The sequence below is a fragment of the Mesoplodon mirus genome, assembly GCF_964341445.2.
Source record: "Mesoplodon mirus genome assembly, chromosome: 9".
NCBI lineage: Eukaryota > Metazoa > Chordata > Mammalia > Artiodactyla > Ziphiidae > Mesoplodon > Mesoplodon mirus.
Genome location: NC_138985.1, coordinates 94,117,774 through 94,139,186, shown reverse-complemented (window position 1 = coordinate 94,139,186; position 21,413 = coordinate 94,117,774). Strand labels below are relative to the sequence as shown.

General features: G+C 43.0%; 2 protein-coding genes across 8 annotated transcripts in view; one reads left to right on the top strand and one right to left on the bottom strand.

Moving 5' to 3' along the window:
• Positions 1-17,345, bottom strand: part of MKLN1 (muskelin 1) — a 362,427-nt gene extending 345,082 nt beyond the window's left edge. For 2 of the 3 annotated variants that reach the window (XM_082632687.1, XM_082632686.1), the window contains exon 1: positions 17,252-17,330. The gene's annotated coding sequence lies outside the window, so the exon portion shown is untranslated. Of the gene's footprint in view, positions 1-17,251 lie in introns of all 3 variants that reach the window. The other variant, XM_082632688.1, reaches the window with a different exon arrangement.
• A 132-nt stretch (positions 17,346-17,477) lies between these two features.
• The window catches only part of LOC309810579 (uncharacterized protein), a 200,182-nt gene continuing 196,246 nt past the window's right edge, over positions 17,478-21,413 (top strand). For all 5 annotated transcript variants that reach the window (XR_014295023.1, XR_014295024.1, XR_014295025.1 and 2 more), the window contains exons 1-2: positions 17,478-17,780; positions 18,662-19,749. The gene's annotated coding sequence lies outside the window, so the exon portion shown is untranslated. The remainder of the gene's footprint in view (positions 17,781-18,661; positions 19,750-21,413) is intronic.

Here is a 21,413-nt window from a genome sequence, read left to right as displayed (position 1 = left end):
ATTCTTCAACTCCTTGTATGATACACCATCACTTACTGTTTTTAGAGCCTTCCCCACAAAACACTACCACGTTCAATACATCTATTGAAGACACTTTCTGATTTTAGAATTATTAAAAATGTGTGGGAAAAGCCTTGTACCTTAGCATCTAGTAAATGCTATAATTGAATGATTTTGGGTTTTAGCTACCTATTAACATCAGAGAGTCTGCCCCATTCAGTAGTTGGGTTGTGCTACCCCTTCTTTATCATTATTCTTGCTATATCCATACGCAACAAACAAACAAAAATTGTCTTCAGTACTTTTCCCAGAGTCTAGTTTTCTCTGGACTTTAAGTCCTCTGGCATTATTTTCACAGGTCTGAGTCCTTCTTTAGAGTGAGGCCTCCCCCTCCTGCTATCTATTTTTGTATATGTCCTTTAAAAATACGAGCTAATCAGAACACTTCTTGAGCAGCCACATTGATCTTTTTTAGATGCTCCCTTTTCTTTATTGAAATCACTGGCTTCATAAGAATTTAAATTTCAAGTCACTTTACTCCTCTTGAGCTTTCTTTCCTAGTTCCTGGCCAGATAGAGCCTTATGTCCATATATTCTCTTAACTTGCTCAAGTTTTCTTTGTATCCAGTTAGCAAGTGAAGAATTGCCTTCTCTGGCTACTACAAATTCAAGGATACTGTGGTCACTTTAAGTTGTCTGTCACTTCCACTTCACCAACACATTCTTCTTAGCTGGTTAGAATTAAACATAGAATAGTACCTTTTCAATAAGCAATTAGTTTAAATTTAAGTCATGCCAACCTTGACGTTCACTTTTCAGCAGAATGAGCTTGTCAGTAGATGTTGAAGTTCTCCATTACCCCTACATTGTGGCCCTGTGCTATTAATTCTGTCATTTGTATTGGGAAAGCATTATTGATGTGGCCATAAAAGGATCACAAAGCATGCTAGAACTAGCTGACAATACATGGCCAGTGGAGAGAGAGCATGAGCCCCAAAGGGAGTGGAGAGCTCTCCTCAGGGCATGGGCTGTGAATACAGAAGCTGGCTTGGATTAGGGCAGCTGGGCTGTTCAAGACCTGATGTCTCTTACCAAGGTGAAGTTCAAGAAGCTATTAATACTAAGAAGTCCAGCACAAAGGTAAGGCACGGGTGTATCTTAGTTTAAGGAGATCACGGCAGGGGTGTGAACAGCAGAATACAGCCCTCTGGAAAGAGGACTGGTCAGAGATAAGCTTAAACAAGACATCAGAATCATGATAAAAAAGACCAGGGTTCAAGAGAGTCCCAAATCTACAGGAAGCCTGGATGCAAGGCAGAATGAGCAGAGACTGAAGGTGTGGAGGTTAACGTGGAAGCCCGGAATTGGACAAACATGGAGTGGGAGGCATAATAGGAGGGACCTACAGATATCCAAAGCTCACAGCTGACCTGGGTAGAAGGAAGCACGACACTGGGGCTGATACTGATGACACACTTTCTCACTAGTCAGAACTGCCATTTAAGTCTTGGGGAACTTGGAGAGCTAGACCTATAGGCAGAGCTCCTTAGACAATCAGGCAGCTGGTTCCTAGGGAAGGCAAAGGCAAGACAACTAGCCAGCTGCCTTATTGTAAGCTTCTGGGACAATGTCACTTCTGCTTTTATTTTCACCCAAATCTTCTCTACCAGGCGTCAACCTTCAGGTTTGTGGGTTTTCATTTGTATCCATAAGTTCTTGACTCACAGGGCTACTCTACTTTGCCTTTGTGTGCTTCTTTTGAACAAATTATGTACCTTCATATTGGTGTAATACAACAGCTATTGTTTACTGATTACCTATCATGTACAGGTACCATGCTAGCTGATTTACATACACTATGTCTTATTTAATTCCCACACCTCCTCCTTGGGAGGTGGGTATTATTATGCCCATTTTAAAAAGAGGAAACTGAAGCTTATATGGTTTATGTAATCAGCTCAAGGTCACACATCAGGAAAACAAAAGAGCTCGGATTTAAATTTAGTTTTGTCTAACTGCCTATCTGTGGCTTAAATGACTACATTTATACTGTAATACAATTACTGTCAGACAATTCTCACTGACACCTATCAGCCACTAGATTTTTCATCTATCTATCTATCTTCTAACCTCTTTTATCTCTAACTCTCTAACACTCAGTACTGCACTATATAAAAATGATTATTAACAAGTACTTACTGAGAGGTGGAGTCAAGATGCTGTACTAGGAGGACCCGGAATTCGCGTCTCCTCACAACTAGGGCACCTACCAGGCACCAGTGGGGGACCGTGGACACCTAAGGGGACAGGAGAAGCCCCCAGAGACCAGAGAGGATGTGGGGTGTGGGGGGAGTGAGGGGGGAGAAGTGGAGGCGGGATGGGACTGGCGGCCCTGAGGGGCGGCTAGTGGAGGGGAAGGGATCCCACGCCTGAGGGGGGAAATTGGGGAACCATTGGGAGGGCAGAGGATCAAAAGGGAGCGTGGCCAGGTTTCTCCTGCCCACTTGGACCCCCAGGAACCTGCTGAGATCCCCGGCCTGATCCTCTGCCCACCTAGACCCCCTCCAGCCACGGGGGTCCTGAGGGGAGCGGGAGGGAGAGAAGGGGGAGCAAAAGTAAAGGCTGGACCTCCGGGACCGGCACCCTTAAGGGGTGGCTAGGGGAGGGAAGGAGTTCCTGCACCCAGCGGGACCCACCCATGGTTAGGGGTCCAGCAGCTAGGGGTCCAGCAGGGACGGGGGAGACCCTGGGGGAGATGGTGGGGGGGGCGCGAAGGAACGGAAGGGAACGGGGCCAGTGCTTTCACTGTCCACTTAGGCACTGGGGAGCCTGTCCGGCTCCAAGGCCTAATCCTCTGCCCTCGGAGCCTCCCTCCTGCAGCACAGAGCTCAAGTCCTGCCCCTGCAAACCCACCCAGGTCCCCACCTCTACACTCGGAGACCCCCTCCAATGCACTGGGCCTAAACCCTACTCACACACCCACATGCAGGGCCCTACCTCCAAACACCGGAACTCCACACTCCAGAGGCCCTCCTTTCCACATGCTGCCTCTCCCCTTTGGGCCAGTCCTAAGCAGAGGCCCCGCCCCATGCTTCAATGTTGCCCCGCCTAGGCCCCGCCCCATGCTCAAACGTCACCCCCCCAGGTCCTGCCCCATCCTAAACCCTGCCCCTGCCTAAGTTCCACCCCCCACCTAAACTCCACTGCCATAGCCAAGGCTTTTTTCTTTTTCTTTTTCTTTTCGTTTTTCCTCTTTATGATTAGGGTTCTGTTTTACCTTGTTGATTCTTTTATATTTTTATTTTTCCTGAAAAATCTTTTATTTTTCTAATTTTATTTTATTCTTTATACTTTGTTAGTGATCTCTCCTTTTGGCTTGTTCCCCCCCCCCCCTTTTTTTCTTTTTTCTGTTGTGGTTTTATTTTACCTTGTTGCAGTTGTTTCAATTATAGTTTTATTTTTCCTAATATATTTTTTATTCTTTGATATTATACTGCTCCTTTTTTTCTTTCTTTCTTCTTTTTTTTTTTTTTTTTTTTTTTACCACAAAGCTTGTGGGATCTTGGTTCCCAGGCCAGAGGTTGGGCCCGAGGTCCTGTGGTGGGAGCTCCGAGTCCAAACCGCTGGACTAACACAGAACCTCAGACCCCAGGGAATATCAATCAGAGTGAGGTTTCCTGGAGGTTCTCATCTCATCACCAAGACCCAGGTCTATCCAACTGCCTGCAAACTCCAGTGCTGGACGTCTTAGGCCAAACAACCAGTAAGACAGGAATACAGCACCACCCATCCAAAAAAAAAAAAAAATGATAAAAAATATGTTACAGAAGGAGCAAGGTAAAAAACTACAAGACCAAATAAATGAAGACGAAATAGGCAACCAACCTGAAAAAGAATTCAGAGTAATGAGAGTAAAGATGATCCAAAATCTCAGAAACAGAATGGAGAAAATACAAGAAACATTTAACATGGATCTAGAAGCACTAAAGAGCAAACAGTGATTAACAACACAATTACTGAAATTAAAAATACTCTAGAGGGAATCAATAACAGAATAACTGAGGAAGGAGAACGGATAAGTGAGCTGGAAGATAAAATGGTGGAAATAACTGCCAGGGAGCAGAATAAAAAAAGGAATGAAAAGAATTGAGGACAGTCTCAGAGACCTCTGGGATCAGAGACCTCTGGGATAACACTAAATGCACCAACATTCGAATTATAGGGGTCCCAGAAGAAGAAGAGAAAAAGAAAGGGTCTGAGAAAATATTTGAAGGATTATAGTCGAAAACTTCCATAACGTGGGAAAGGAAATAGTCAGTCAAGTCCAGGAAGCACAGAGAGTCCCATACAGGATAAACCCAAAGAGAAACATGCCAAGACACATATCAATCAAACTATCAAAAATTAAATACAAAGAAAAAATATTAAAAGCAGCAAGGGAAAAGCAACAAATAACATACAAGGGAATCCCCATAAGGTTAACAGCTGATTTTTCAGCAGGAACTCTGCAAGCCAGAAGGGAGTGGCAGGACATATTTAAAGTGATGAAAGGGAAAAACCTACAATCAAGATTACTCAACCCAGCAAGGATCTCATTCAGATTCGAGGGAGAAATTAAAACCTTTACAGGTAAGCAAAAGTTAAGAGAATTCAGCACCACCAAACCAGCTTTACAACAAATGCTAAAGGAACTTCTCTAGGCAGGAAACACAAGAAAAGGAAAAGACCTACAAAAAACAAACTCAAAACAATTAAGAAAATGGTAATAGGAACATACATATCAATAATTACCTTCAATGTAAATGGATTAAATGCTCCAACCAAAAGATATAGACTGGATGAATGGATACAAAAACAAGACCCATATATATGCTGTCTACAAGAGACCCACTTCAGACCTAGGGACACATACAGACTGAAAGTGAGGGGATGGAAAAAGATATTCCATGCAAATGGAAATCAAAAGAAAGCTGGAGAAGCAATTCTCATATCAGACAAAATAGACTTTAAAGACTATTACAAGAGACAAAGAAGGACACTACATAATGATCAAGGGATCAATACAAGAAGAAGATATAACAACTGTAAATATTTACGCACCCAACATAGGAGCACCTCAATACATAAGGCAAACGCTAACATCCATAAAAGGGGAAATAGACAGTAACACAATAATAGTAGGGGACTTCAGCACCCCACTTTCACCAATGGAGAGATCATCTGAAATGAAAATAAATAAGGAAACACAAGCTTTAAATGACACATTAAACAAGATGGACTTAGTTGATATTTACAGGACATTCCATCCAAAAACAACAGAATACACTTTCTTCTCAAGTGATCATGGAACATTCTCCAGGATAGATCATATCTTGGGTCCCAAATCAAGCCTTGGTAAGTTTAAGAAAATGGAAATCGTATCAAGTATCTTTTCTGACCACAACGCTATCAGACTAGATATTAATTACAGGAAAAAAACTGTGAAAAATACAAACAAGTGGAGGCTAAAGAGTACACTACTAAATAACCAAGAAATCACTGAAGAAATAAAAAAAATCTAGAGACAAATTACAATGAAAACACGATAACCCAAAATTAGAGAAAGAAGAACAAAAAAACCCCAAAGTTAGCAAAAGGAAAGAAATCATAAAGATCAGATAAGAAATAAATGAAAAAGAAAGGAAGGAAACAATAGCAAAGATCTATAAAAGTAAAAGCTGGTTCTTTGAGAAGATAAACAAAATTGATAAACCAGTAGCCAGACTCATCAAGAAAAAAGGGAGAAAACTCAAATCAACAGAATGAAATGAAAAAGGAGGAGTAACAACTGACACCACAGAAGCACAAAGGATCATGAGAGATTACTACAAGCAACTATATGCTAATAAAATGGACAACTGGAAGAAATGGACAAATTCTTAGAAAAGCACAACATTCTGAGACTGAACCAGGAAGATATAGAAAATATAAACAGACCAATCACAAGCACTGAAATTGAAACTGTGATTAAAAATCTTCCAACAAACAAAAGCCCAGGACCAGATGGCTTCACAGGCGAATTCTATCAAACATTTAGAGAAGAGCTAATGCCTATCCTTCTCAAACTCTTCCAAAATACAGCAGAGGAAGGAACACTCCCAAACTCATTCTATGAGGCCACCATCACCCTGATACCAAAACCAGACAAAGATGTCACAAAAAAAGAAAACTACAGGCCAATATCTCTGATGAACATAAATGCAAAAGTCTTCAACAAAATACTAGCAAACAGAATCCAGCAGCACATTAAAAGGATCACACACCATGATCAAGTGGGGTTTATCCCAGGAATGCAAGGATTCTTCAATATATGCAAATCAATCAATGTGATACACCATATTAACAAACTTAAGGAGAAAAGCCATATGATAATCTCAATAGATGCAGAAAAAGCTTTTGAAAAAATTCAACACTGATTTATGATAAAAACTCCCCAGAAAGTGGGCATAGAGGGAACTTTCCTCAACATAATAAAGGCCATATATGACAAATCCACAGCCAACATTGTTCTCAATGGTGAAAAACTGAAACCATTTCCACTAAGATCAGGAAAAAGACAAGGCTGCCCACTCTCACCACTGTTATTCAACATAGTTTTGGAAGTTTTAGCCACAGCAATCAGAGAAGAAAAAGATATAAAAGGAATCCAAATCGGAAAAGAAGTAAAGCTGTCACTGTTTGCAGATGACATGATACTATACGTAGAGAATCCTAAAGAAGCTACCAGAAAACTACTAGAGCTAATCAATGAATTTGGTAAAGTAGCAGGATACAACATTAATGCACAGAAATCTCTTGCATTCCTATACACTAATGATCAAAAATCTGAAAGAGAAATTAAGGAAACACTCCCATTTACCATTGGAACAAAAATAATAAAATACCTAGGAATAAACCTACCTAAGGAGACAAAAAACCTGTATGCAGAAAACTGATGAAAGAAATTAAAGATGATACAAACAGATGGAGAGATATACTGTGTCCTTGGATTGGAAAAATCAACATTGTGAAAATAACTATACTACCCAAAGCAATCTACAGATTCAATGCAATCCCTATCAAATTACCAATGGCATTTTTCACAGAACTAGAACAAAAAAATTTCACAATTTGTATGGAAACACAAAAGACCCCAAATAGCCAAAACAATCTTGAGAAAGAAAAATGGAGCTGGAGAAATCGGGCTCCTGGACTTCAGACTATACTATAAAGCTACAGTAATCAAGACAGTATCGTACTGGCACAAAAACAGATCAATGGAACAGGACGGAAAGCCCAGAGACAAATCCACGCACATATGGTCACCTTATCTTTGACAAAGGAGGCAAGAATATACAATGGAGAAAAGACAGCCTCTTCAATAAGTGGTGCTGGGAAAACTGGACAGCTACATGTAAAAGAATGAAATTAGAACACTCCCTAACACCATACACAAAAATATGGATTAAAGACCTAAATGTAAGGCCAGACACTATAAAACTCTTAGAGGAAAACATAGGCGGAACACTGTTTGACACAAATCACAGCAAGATCCTTTTTGACCCACCTCCTAGAGAAATGGAAATAAAAACAAAAATAAACAAATGCGATCTAATGAAACTTAAAAGCTTTTGCACAGCAAAGGAAACCATAAACAAGACAAAATGACAACCCTCAGGATGGGAGAAAATATTTGCAAACGAAGCAACTGACAAAAGATTAATCTCCAAAATATACAAGCAGCTCATGCAGCTCAATATCAAAAAAACAAACAACCCAATCCAAAAATGGGCAGAAGACCTAAATAGACATTTCTCCAAAGAAGATATACAGATTGCCAACAAACACATGAAAAGATGCTCAACATCACTAATCATTAGAGAAATGCAAATCAAAACTACAATGAGGTATCACCTCACACCAGTCAGAATGGCCATCATCAAAAAATCTAGAAACAATAAATGCTGGAGAGGGTGTGGAGAAGAGGGAACCCTCTTGCACTGTTGGTGGGAAGGTAAATTGGTACAGTGACTACGGAGAACAGTATGGAGGTTCCTTAAATAACTAAAAATAGAACCAGCATATGACCCAGCAATCCCACTACTGGGCATATACCCTGAGAAAACCATAATTCAAAAAGAGTCATGTACCACAATATTCACTGCAGCACTACTTACAATAGCCAGGACATGGAAGCAACCTAAGTGTCCATCGACAGATGAATGGATAAAGAAGATGTGGCACATATATACAATGGAATATTACTCAGTCATAAAAAGAAACGAAATTGAGTTATTTGTAGTGAGGTGGATGGACCTAGAGTCTGTCATACAGAGTGAAGAAAGAAAGAGAAAAACAAATAACGTATGCTAACACATATATATGGAATCTAAAAAAAAAGGGTTCTGATGAACCTAGGGGCAGGACAGGAATAAAGACACAGGTGTAGAGAATGGACTTGAGGACATGGGGAGGGGGAAGGGTAAGCTGGGGAGAAGTGAGAGAGTGGCATGGACATATATACACTACCATATGTAAAACAGATAGCTAGTGGGAAGCAGCCGCATAGCACAGGGAGATCAGCTCAGTGCTTTGCGACCACCTAGAGGGGTGGGATAAGGAGGGTGGGAGGAAGATGTAAGAGGGAGGGGATATGGGGATATACGTACGCATATAGGTGATTCACTTTGTTATATATCAGAAACTAACACAACACTGTAAAGCAATTATACTCCAATAAAGATGTTAAAAAAGTAAGTACTTACTGAATGAATTAATACAGTTAAAAAATGTGATTAGAATGACTATATCCTCTCTTGGTTTGGGTATATACATAGTCAAGCGGTAAGAATTCTTCAGTTTGCTCTATAGAAACACTACATTCATGCACGTTGAATCATTACATGGATGAGAAGGGGCCAAGTGTTAAATGAATACTGAACTGAGGAGACACACTTTATCCCCAACTAAGTCAGATGTAGGCAAATGTGTTTATATGTTCAAATAAATTTGAGAAGTTAAAGTAATGGGTATATATGAAACAGATTATTTTCTTCAGAACTCTGAATCTGAAAATCTCTCTCACGACATGATCTTCTTGTTCGTCTGAATCAGAGGTTGCCAAACTATTGTCTGTGGGCCAAATACAGCCCACCCCTGTTTTCACATGGCCTGTGAGCTAAAAATGGTTTTCATATTGTTAAGTAGCTGAAAATGATCAAAAGAAGAATGATACTTCATGACGTGAAAATTATATGAAATGCACATCTCATTTTCCATAAATAAAGTTTAATTGGAAACATAGCCAAGGTCATTCATTTACTTATTGTCTATGGCTGCTTTAGCACTACCATGGCAGAGCTGAGTAGTTGGGACAGAGACTGTGTGGCCCACAAAGCCTAAAATATTTCCTTTTACAGAAAAATTTGCTAGCCTCTGGTCTAACTAAATAATACAGGATGTCATAATATTTTAAATATTGTTTAAACGACATCTATTATTTTGGTTTCTAACTAAAGGACACTGGACTCAAAAGTCATGACATCTCTTTTGCTGTGTAGAAGGTTTCCATGTTCTCAGGACAAAGTCAAACCCTCTCCTCCTTTGGTATCCTCTATATTCTCTCCTGATAGCAGTAGCACCTTTCTGCAAAAACAATAATGGACTGAGAAGCTGGTGGTTTCTCTAAGAGGTGATATGTCTCTTCCTGCCCAAAGTCATCTTTCTCTTTGATGGGAAACTGGGGCTGGGCATCCTTATGAGTGGTTACAGTGTATTACAGAACTGTAGTGGCACCGAAATGGATTCTCCAGACTCCATCAACTGCTTCAAGGTGGTATGATGGAGTCACATAGGTGAGGAAAAGCAAATTGCTCTTTTTGTCATCATCCAGGACCTAAATAAAGACAAAAATGACTCAGAATGACGAGACACTGGTGAATATTACTTATCAAAATGTTTTCAGGAGGCTCTTAACATTCCCAGCAAGGTGGGATTTTGAGAGCTCAATCAATGTGTTAGCTCAGGAGTAAAAGCAAGGGAGTAGAACTTCTTACTTTTCCTAAGATCAGGTTTGGTTTGCAGTACAGTTCAAGGGAATATGCCTTACTTATTTATTTTTCGAGACACAAAGACACATTCTGTTGTCTTTTTGTATCTTTTTCTGTCTCTCTCTCTGTATCTTTGTCTCTCTATCCAATTTAACAAAAATGTACTGATCATTGATTATATGTGTGAGGCACAGTACAAGCCCTGAGGATACAAAAATAAATCAAATAATCCCAACTTTCAAGGAGCTTAGGGTTTATGAAAGAAACAAGTTAAAACAATCTTCCTGGACTTTCTGGAAGCATTTAACATGAGTTGATTCTCCTTAATATATTCCTCTCTAGGTTCCTTTGGCTCCATAGTCTCCTGGTTTTATTTTTCTGGTTTCTGATTCTCGGTCTCCATTGCCAGCTCTTTTTTTTTTTTCTATCCAATCTCTAAATGATCAGAGTTTAGTCGTGGGCTTGCTTTTCTTTTGATTATATCTACCCTCCTTAGGCAATCTTCTCCCAAATTTATAAATCCAGTTCTAGCAACTCTTCTGAGCTTCTAATCCATATCACAGATCTGCAGTAGGCATCTCCCCTTAGGCAGAACTTCTGATCTTCCCCTGCATTTCTGATACTATCCCAGGGTTCTCCATCTCAGTAATTGACATCTCTGCTCATGCATCGGATCTTGGAAGAAATCTCAAATCAATCATGATATTACCTCCTTCTCCATAACTCACCATTTCCATTGAACTGTCAAGTTCTTTAAAATAACTCTTGACTCTGATCATTTCTCTTCCTGAGCATGCTACCACCTTAGACCAGGAAACCATCATCTCTCACATGAATCACTGAAATACCTTCCCAGTTGGTCTCTCCACATCTATTCTTGCTCTGCTTTATTTTATCTTCTCACAGTTTATGTTTTTCAGGCAGAAAACCAAAAATGTGGGCTTCCCTGGTGGCGCAGTGGTTGAGAGTCCACCTGCCGATGCAGGGGACACGGGTTCTTGGCCCGGTTCGGGAAGATCCCACATGCCGCGGAGCGGCTGGGCCTGTGAGCCATGGCCGCTGAGCCTGCGTGTCCGGAGCCTGTGCTCCGCAACGGGAGAGGCCACAACAGTGAGAGACCCTCATAATGCAAAAAAAAAAAAAAACCCAAAATGTAAATAGTCTTTAGAAAGAAACACAATGCTAGCAAAATCCACATCCTCATCCTTCATCCTAATCTTTTTTTTTACTTAGTAATTTATCATGAAGATCTTTTCACATCAGAACACCTAGAACTGCCTCACGATTTTTAGCAGCTGACTACCATTCACTTGTATAACTGTATCATAATTTATTTAACCACTTCTCTATTGATGGACACGTAGGTTGTTTCAGTCTTTATCTACCATAAATAATGCTTCAATGATGATACTAGAAGAGTCATTCTTCAATATGGGTGAGTACATCTATTGGATAAATATAGAAAAATGGATTTTCTAGATCAAAGGCTTTGTACATTTAGAAATTTGATAAATATTGCCAGGTTGCCCTCCTCAGAAGCTGTACCAATTTTCAGGCTATTGACAATGTAAAAAAGTGCCTGCTCCCCAGCCTGGCAAACCAAGTATGCTAATTAAACTTTCTGATTTGTGTCAACCCGATATGTAAAAAGTATATCTCACTGCAGTTGTAATTTGCATATCTCTTGTTATGAGAAAGGGTGGGTATTTTTGCATATTTTAAAGACCCATTTGTATTTCCTTAACTGCTATCTATTTGTCATACCCTTTGCCCAATCTCCCAGAGTTTTTGATGTTTTTCTTATTGATTTGTAGGAGTGCTTTGATTTCTTATTAAATAATCTAGTTACCAGATTCTTTCAGAATCCTAGTATTTTGAAAAGTCACAATTTTGTCAAATTTTCCCTAATAATAAGTAATCCTCAAACGTTAACTCCATTATAGGGGAGCCCACATGAAAAGCTCAATGTAGAGGTTATGAATAGATTTGCAGAAGTCCAGACTCCCTGAAAAGAGACTGACAAGACTGCCTTATACCTATACCTATACCTATATTATTTCATTTAATTTTCCTAACAGCCCTGTGAGGCATGTATTATTATTAACTACAAAGTAAAGCTCAGAGAATGTGAATGTCCAGGGTCCCACAGCTAATAATTCTTCTACTTCTGGAACCTTGAAAGCCTAGTAATCCATCATCACTGGCCATTCTTCAGCCATACCAGGCTCTGATCCTTGATACCTCTGATTTCTAAGAATCAATTGCTCTTCTCTTTTGCCTTGTACAAACATCCAATGAACATTTTTAAGTGGCTACCATGTGCCAGGAATTCTCATGGGGTTTACATTTTAGAGGGGTTCACATTTATAAGCAATAAAAAAAAACAGTCATAAAGTTTTACTACTATGAAAAATATATATAAGATTGGTAGGAAGGGCAAGAAAGGATACTTTCAGCGGGGGGGGGCAGGAAGGGCCTCTTTGAGGAGGTGACATTTAAAAAGAGATCAGAATAATCAAAAGAGTATTCCAGGAAAAGGAAATATCTAGGGTAAGTCCTTTAAAAACAAGAGCAAATCCAATGTGTTTCAGGAATAGAAAAAAGACCACTGCAACTGGAGCCAGGGGAGAGTGGTGGGAGACAAGATTAAAGAGGTGGTCTGGGATGCCACATAAGCCTTTCTGGCCAGCAGAGGAGTCTGGACTTTATTCCAAGTGCGATCAGAAGACATGGAAGGATTCTAAGATGGGAGCGATATGATCTGATTTATTTTTTATGATCTATGTCACTCTAGCTGTGCTGTAGAGAAAGGAGGCAAAAGTGGAAACAGGAAAACCAATTAGAATCTATTACAGGAGCCCAGAAGATGATGTTTGCATTAGGGTGATGGCACTGGAGATAGAAAGAGACAGATTGTGGAAATGTTTTGAAGGTTAAAGTTGACCTAAATTCTTCATGGAGTAGACATGAGAACTGAGGAAAAGAGAAGAATCATGAACATCTACATGATTTTTGGCTTGAGCAATGGTAGATGGTGATGCCATTCAATTTGAAGAAGGCTGAAAGAATCCAGAACTTCGTATTACTATATTATTTCTTTCTTCCCCTATGCATCCTTAACCTCACAGATCATGGTTTTCTCTGCCCAATACTTTAATTTTCCTTCCCTACTTGGACTTTAGTCCTTCTTATCCAAAAGAACGTCCTCTATGTACCTCCTCTGCTCCTACCCACTCCTCAATCCACTGCAATCTGGTTACTATCCCCATTATCCCAATCATCTCCTTCTTGCTAAACACAACATTGACCTTGCTGCTAAAACCAAGGAATTTCAGTCTATTTTTCTTGGCCTTTCTCTAGCATTTAATACTATTGACAATTCCTCCTTGGCTTCTCTGAAACTACTTGTTCCTGGTCCTCCTACATCTCTGGATGTTCTTTCCTGTATCTTTGTTTCCTCACCTTTTAAATGTTTGCATTTTCATAAGGTTCCAGAGTAGGTCCTTTTCTCTTCTTACTCTATACCTTTTCTCTTGGGGATTCCATCTACCTCCACGGACTGTCACTCACTCTGATGATTCCAGCATAAATCTCTCTCCTGAGCTCTAGACTCCCCTGTGCATTTATATAGTAGAAAGCTTCATTTTGATATCCCATGGACACTTCAAACTCAACATGTTTCAAATTAAACTAATTACCTTCCCTCCTCAACCTACATCTCCTCCTGAAGTCCCCAACCTAGTGAATGGTAACACCATCTTCCCATTTACCTGAACCATAAACCTCCTCCTATTCCTTAATTCTGCAGATATAACCAATAATAAAATTCAGTTGGTTCTATGTCCCTAATATTTCTTGAATTCTTCTCCTCTCTCTGTTTCCATTCTTGTTGCCTTAGTTTAGACGTCCATCATTTCTTTCCCCGTGATGCTGAAACAGCCTCCTAACTAGTATCCCTGATTACAGTGTTACTCACACTAATAAATTCTCCAAACTGGAGTGACCTTTATAAAATGGACATTTGATTGCTTCACTATGCTCCTTAAAATTCATCAGTAGTTCTCCACTGGCCTTAGGATAAGTTGAAACTTCTTAGGAAGACATAAAAGACTTTTCATAATACAAGACCTTGCTGATCTTTCTGGGTTCCACCATGCATTCATACAAGACAGAATCTACTACTTGCTGGGCACTGTCCTTCACCTTCAACTCTATGGGTACACTGTTTTACCCCCAGGACTTTACACATAGTACTTTCTTCACCTGGACTACATTTCTCTTTAACTTTCTCACTTGTCTGGATTATTCTACTTATGCTTCAGAACTCCTCTCTGAATTCATCTTCTATGGTTAGGGACCCTGACTATGCCCAGTCAAGGTTACGTACCTTTCCAATGAGCTCCCCTGTTGCTAGCATCTCACTGTTGTGTGATCAACTATGTACTCATCTGTCTCCTCATTAAACTACAAGATCCTTCAGAGCAGACTGTCTTATTCATCTTTGTATTCCCAGTGCTTTGCTCAGTACCTGACACAAAGCAAGCACTCAATAATGAATAAATAAAGTGGAAGAGTTGGGTTTCAAAGTCAGATCTTCTCTCTTTGGCACAAATCTCACATTTCTTTATCCTACTTCTTAACATCTTGAATCTGAAAATTTCAAGAATCCATGCTACATTTTTGCCTATCACTAATTAAAATACAGGCAAATAGATTACTAACTCCATGAGGGTTCAGTTAACCATGTATTTCTTGAATAGCCCTTATTCATCATTCCACCGTTTTGCTCATCAAAGTACTTTGGGTTAACTATATCTAAAATGACTGAAAGATCTTTCAATACACTTTTATATCCTTTCTACCTTTTATCCTGTTGCTTCCACAGCACCAAAAAGCAAGCAGACAGTAAATACATTGGGAGTCGGGTCGATTTTATTTGTCTGGCAACTGACACTAAAAAGTGATGTGTCAACAGCAAACCATTTCCCATTATCATTTCCTCCAAGGTCTCTATGGGTATTAAAGTTTCAGTGTGAAAATTTAACATTGCAAAATTCAGCTAAAATTGAAATTTTTTTGTAGTGAGTTCAGTATAATCACAGAGTTTTGTAAATGGAAGGAATCTTAGAGATCCTTTAGCCCAGCACTTTTGTTAAGCTTCCATGAGGTAACAGACACGAGAAGACCTGTAATAGCTCACCCAAGGTCATCTAGTCTATAGAATTTCCTAACTTTCAGTTGGCCGATCTTTCCTCAATGCCATAGATACCCTATTATTTTCCATCTAAACAAATTATCTACATTGGAACCTATCTATTTACATAGTGCTTATCTTTATGATATTGCCTTTGTGATATCCTTGTTATAAAGAGGAAGGAACTGAAAAATAAGCAAGGCTGTCTTATCCAGGAACATAAGAGAATTGGTAAAAGAGACAATTAGTACAAAGAAATGGGCTCCTATTTGTAGTGTAGCCTTGTAATCACACTCTGTTCTCTGAGTGCCCCAATGCTAAACCAAGCTTATTTGTGCTTCTGGGGCCTGGATTCTATTCAGTTCTATGCCTTATTTAGTCTAAATGATTCCCTCAGCTTCAATGTGTATTTTTTGAGCTTTATTTTATAAATATCATACTTAAATCTCCTCTCAAATTGGGTTTGTTTTAGTTCTAATGCTGAGGAATCAAGATTCTGGGTAAGAGAAATAAAGATGATGGGTTTTTCTAGGCTTTACATTTCAAGAATTGTTTTCTCAAATGACAACTGGCAGTCTACTTTATTCCTCAAATGATGACGTTTTCCATGGGAATTAGAATTTAATTGGGATAATTTGTTTTCACGGAAAGCACAGATTTCTTTCCAAGAGGATCAGTTTGATAATGTTTTACCAGCTAAAGCTACGAGACCAAATATAAACCAGTTCTGAGAAACAGGAAGTGAACCTAACTGGTCTAGTCTGCGTGTCCCTGGCAGTGACGCACATACAGAAATCAAATTAGGAAAACAAGATAGGTGGGTGTGAGGCAATCGATAATAATCCAGGATGCTACAACACAAGCGAGAACGCCTTTAACCAAATGCCATTCATTTTAATAACACCCTGAGAAGTTTGATTTCCACATAACATGCTAGTGATTAGAGAGAAGGATGAGCTTGAGTTCCCTAGCAACAGCATGTGCTTTTGAGGCAGTCATTAGCCTTTCAGTTAATCCCGCCAACCCCTTACTGCTAATGTATGACTGAAATTAAAGAGAGAAAAAAAAAAAAAAAAAAAAGCTGTTGCAGAAAGTGCTTTGAAATTTCCAGAAGCAAAATGGAAAAGAATAATAATTTTTTAAAAAGTTGTCCTGAGAATTGCACTCAGGTAAAAGAAGTAATGTTCCTATATGCCCAGCCTGTCCCCTTGTTCACTGCTTTCAGTTCTAGGTCTCTGAATCCCCTCCCGGTAAAGGGCAGCAGAGGTGAAATTGTGCAGAGGTGAAATTGTTCAGAGTTTAAGGCAGTCCCCTTAACCAACATAAATCACAGTCTGAAAGTGGAGTGCATAGTGGGGTGGGCAGTTTGTGTAGGACCGAGTCTGACGGGGGTGGGGCTGGGTGGGGGGAGGGAACGTAAGGCACAGTTTTCTTTCTCCTTTAAGCAGAGTAAATTACCCTGGTTGAAGCTGCTTGGGGAAGGAGGGTGGTGAAGGGAATGAAGCTATTTTTCCTATTGATTGTTTAATTGCACCAGAGGCTGTTTGTCCAAGGCCACTGGCCAAGAGCATTATGTTCGTGCCTAAAGGGAGGTTGGGCAGGTTTCCATAGCCTTTCCTAGTGTTAAACAAGACAACCCATAACGCTCAGCCAGGCTATAGGAATATGGTGTATGTTGACTTTTGCTAGTCAGCTGTACCCTAAAGCGCCACGGCTGATGGGATGATGGTTCTCTAACTCTGAATCATTGCCTCTAGCTCGGTCCTTGGTTCAGGATGCACAACTCCTCTGTGTAGCCTGGGTCAACTGCGGGGCGTTATTCGAACGGTAACTATTGCCGCGGGTCATCCTTATCGTGGCCTGGGTCCCTTTCAGCTGGACACTGGACTCCTTCAGTTTGGCCGGGGTGATTCCTAGTTCTCCCCGCCTCCCCACCTAACCCCCCTGCGCACTCCCTTCCCAAGGCGACCACCTGCACCGCCCCACTTACCATCTGCCCCGCGGGGAGGGCTCCCCGGGGTAGCGGAACCCTCCCTGCTCCCGGGCGGCTCTGGGGGAACTCGGTGTTTGCCTCCAGCCCTTCGCTGCTGGAGAGATCAGGTTCCTCCCCTCCTCCCCCTCCAGCTCCGGCCGCCGCCGCCGCCTCCTTCTTGCATGACACAGCAGAACCGCAGCTGCCGCAGCAAGTCCCAACCATCCGCCCAGGAAGCGCCGCAACCCGGACTCGGGAGGGGCGGAGAGGGAACCAGGCTGGGGCCACCGCCGAGGGGGATTCTTGCCCCCACTTTGCGCCACACACTCTTTTCCCAGCTCAGGGGCAAGGGAACAAAATCAGGCTAAAACCGACCAGGCCAAGCCCTTGAGGGAAGCTGGGGTTCGGCGTTCTCAGGGATGGGACCAGAGAGAAGGGTGTGAAGGAGACCCCAGTTGAGGCAGGACACTGCAGGTAAAGAAGGGGAAGAAGAGGCCGAGAAGTCGAGGGCCAGACTGTGAAGGAGAATAAAGGAGGTCAAAGAGAGGTAAGGAGGTAGAGTTGCTGAGAAGGGAGAGCGAGCAGGGAAGGGGAGGAGGGGACCTGCTGGGGAAGGACTGGGAGGGAATATATGGGGAGGCTTGAGCTAAGTATCCAGGCAGCACTGGGCTGAATTGGGAGGCAAAGGCAGAAAAGCGGAAAGGGATAGAAGAATTAGGCGTTAGATAGGAAGGTAAATATTGGGGGACATATTAAGGAATCAGAAAGGATGTAGTGGAGATCATGCATCATGGCTGATGAGGGAAACTGATGAGCTGGAAAGAGATACAGTCAAGGCAAAGCCAAAAAGAAAGGATGATCTTCCGTTCCATTCTTCAGTTTCCTATAAAGTTTTTCATAATTCTGCCAAACCAACAGGGAGTTTTCCTTATAAATGGAAAAGCATGAACTAAAACATAGAAAAAGCCGTTTAGCTTAGATTTACAGGATAAAATCTCATGGTCCACCCAATTTTGAAGGCAGAGATTTAGGATTGGGGGTTGTGATTCAATAACATTGAAGGCACTCAAAGCTGATATTACAGTTTCCACATCACTGGACTTAAGTCTTTCAAAGTTTTTGTTAAATGCTTCAGTTAAATGCTAGAAATGATGACAAAATCATTGGTTCAAAATGTCATAAAAAGGCATACACTTTCCTTTTTCTCTATACACACATATACAATGTATATGTAAATCTATATATAATTTCTAGTGTCTTGCATGTCTGCAATGATTAAGGGGAAAATGTGTTTTTCTGATTATTTGATTTCCCACCAAACACACACTACGCATTTTACAGCAGATCAGCTGCTTCTCACCATTTGAAAGAATGTGGTCAGAAAAGTAATGCAAAAACTGTCACTGTGGTTTTGTCTGTACCTTCCAGGTCATATCGTCGTACCTCACTTCCTGACACAAACAAGTTTTTACTGTTGTCAGCAACAAAGCCCTAATATAGCTGCGGAAGAGAAAAACTGCATTGCATTTGCCTCCTGCAAGCATCATCAACACAGTTACCGGAGGAATGTAATTCCAGAAAAGCTTTAAAGCTGGTGTGATGGTAATTATGTATCAAATACCTGATTCTATTTCTGTTATTATTTTGTCATTTCTGATCTACTCAAGAGCAGGCTGAACTCGCAGAGGGACAAATCCAGTTTTTCTTTTTCCCTTGGTAAAATTTAATCGGACCTGATACAAAACTCATTGCTCTTGGGGAAAATAAAGTAGGAGCCACGAAATGTAATTTTAACAGAGCGTGGGTTTTGTGACTGTAGGAAAGGATTTAAGGACGCTCCTTCTGTTCGGTTTCCTATGTAATGAGCAAAGGCTACACGCACGCACAGACGCCACAGCTCCCGGATGCTGTGGCTCACTCATCTGGGCTTCTGCAGCGCCAGAAGCCCCTCCGGGATGCTGCGAGGGGCGCTCGGTGGGTGGTGGTACAAACGCTGCGGCCGCTGCCGCCAGTCCTGCCGCTGCTGTTGTTGCTGCTGCAGTCACGTGGGAGGCCCTTTAAGTTTCCATAGAGAGGCCTCTCCGGTGTCACATGATGGACATGATATAATGAAACAACATTGTGGAGAGGAAAGCATTAGGGGAGCCCACGGCTACAAAAACAAGTGAGTGAGAAGAGGTGGGAGGAAGAGAAACTACGCCACCTCCCCTGCAGCCGAGCTGCACGCAGCAGCAGCCCGCGGGAAGTGGGCGACGCCGGGGGGGAAGGGAGACCCGGTCCCCAGCCCCGGCCCGGGGACCCCGCTGCCCACCGCCAAGAGAGCAACTTTTAGCCGGCAGCCTCGGCCGGCACTGCACCTGTCTCCGGAGCCTCCATCGCTCCTCGTGATGATCAAAGGGGCATTCTGGAAGAATATGTTCTACAAATATACATGCGCATCATTTTCCCCCTTGCGTCTCGCTCCGGAGGAAGGAAAGAGAAAGGGATTTAAGCAGCAACGTGTGTTCAGCCCCAAGGTAAGTTCTGGAGGGTGGGGAAAGCCGGCCCAGCAGGACTTTGGTATGGGAATTTTGTTCTCCGTTTGGACCTCTCGAGGTGAACGAGGCATCCTCTCGCTGCTGGCGAGGCGGAGGGTTCGATGGTCCAGCAGAAACATTTCCACTGTGGACTCTGTTATTTCCTCTTTCGCACGCCCGGCGGTCCCACCCTGGGACTCCCCGGGGTCCCTCGCCTCTCCCCGGAAGGGGCCGCAGGTCCCGGCCGGGATGTTGGCGAGCCGCGCGAGGGAAGGTAGGGGTTGTGGCGTTATCCGGGAATGCCGAGGCGATTTCGCCATGTTTGTGTTGCTAAGAGCACTTTTTTCCCCTTTGAGGTGGCTTGATGCCACATGGCTCCTCCGGAGCTGCTGCCGGTTTGAGAGTGTGTGTGTGTGTGTGTGTTTTTTTTTTTTTTCAATGTCCGCATTCCAGCTAATGTTGCGCAGATAAAATTCAAACTTGAGGTAAACAGAAGAGGAGGAGGAGGAGGAGGAGGAGGAGGGGAGGGAGGGGGGAGACTGTTTCCATTTCGAGATCCCACCTCTTCACTCCGCGGAGACTAACATCCCGAACCCGCTCCTTTCTCCCACCTACCCTACCTTTGCTGTCGACCAGAAATAAGGCGGCTGCGGGGGGCGGGTTGGGGGGGAGTGCTCGTAGAGGACGCGGTGTCTGGGTTCTAAAGGCAAAAACAGCCCCTGGCACCCAGGCCTTTGGCCACCTCCCTCGTTCCGCCGAGAGGGACGGAGGATGCGGTGCTGTGCTCTGGAGCTGGGGGACCGGAGGACCGCTCTCCCGGGCGGGGCCGGGGTGCCTGATTCCCCTCTCACTCCCTCTTACTTTAGGGAACCGGACGGCGTCGCTTCCAACACCCCCGCCCCCCCCCCCGGCGCAGGTTCCAGAAGGCGGGCTGGGTGGGTCTCCAGGTTTCCAGAGAGCGAGTGGCGTAGCAGGTGTGTGGTGGGCATTTGTATTCTACAAGTCTTGCATTTGGTGGGACGACGTGGGGAGTCTTAAAGCGAGTGGATGGGCAGAGCTGCGTCTTTTTTTTTTTCCGACTAGGGAGAAAAATCAAGACCACCCCCCACCCCGTGTTAAATATCTGATTCAGCTCGAAGCTAGGCTGAAGGGTGAGTGGAGATGTGTAAGGGTGAGGGGTGAGCTTCGTCATGTGGAAAACTAGGCTTCTGACAGCTTGTGGCTACTACCCCCGCCCCCGGGGCGGAAGATGTGGGTTGGGGGTGTCCGAGAGGGGTGACGTCCCTCGGGGTGGGAGCAGCTCAGGGTCCCGAAGTGCGCCAGGTTCCGCAGCCCAGTCGTGGGGGAGTGCCGGGGCCGGGAGGAGGCGGCCACGTGAGGAGGGTCTGCGGAAGCGCCGGAGCTGAGAGATGGGGGTGAAGTGCGTAACAGAGTCGTGACCGGGGCTGACACGAAGCAGCCGTGGGCGGCGGGCCGAGGAGGAGCGGAGACTCGCGCGGGCGCGACCCCAGCGCCGTGGCGACGGTTTTATTCCGAGCCGCGGCCGGAGCCTCCCACGCAGGGCCGGCGTCCCGGCCGCGGGTGGGTGCGCACGCCAGGGCCTTTTCCCGGGAGACCGTTTCCGGGCGGGGTCCCGGGCCCGGAGCGACGGCTGTAAACAGGGT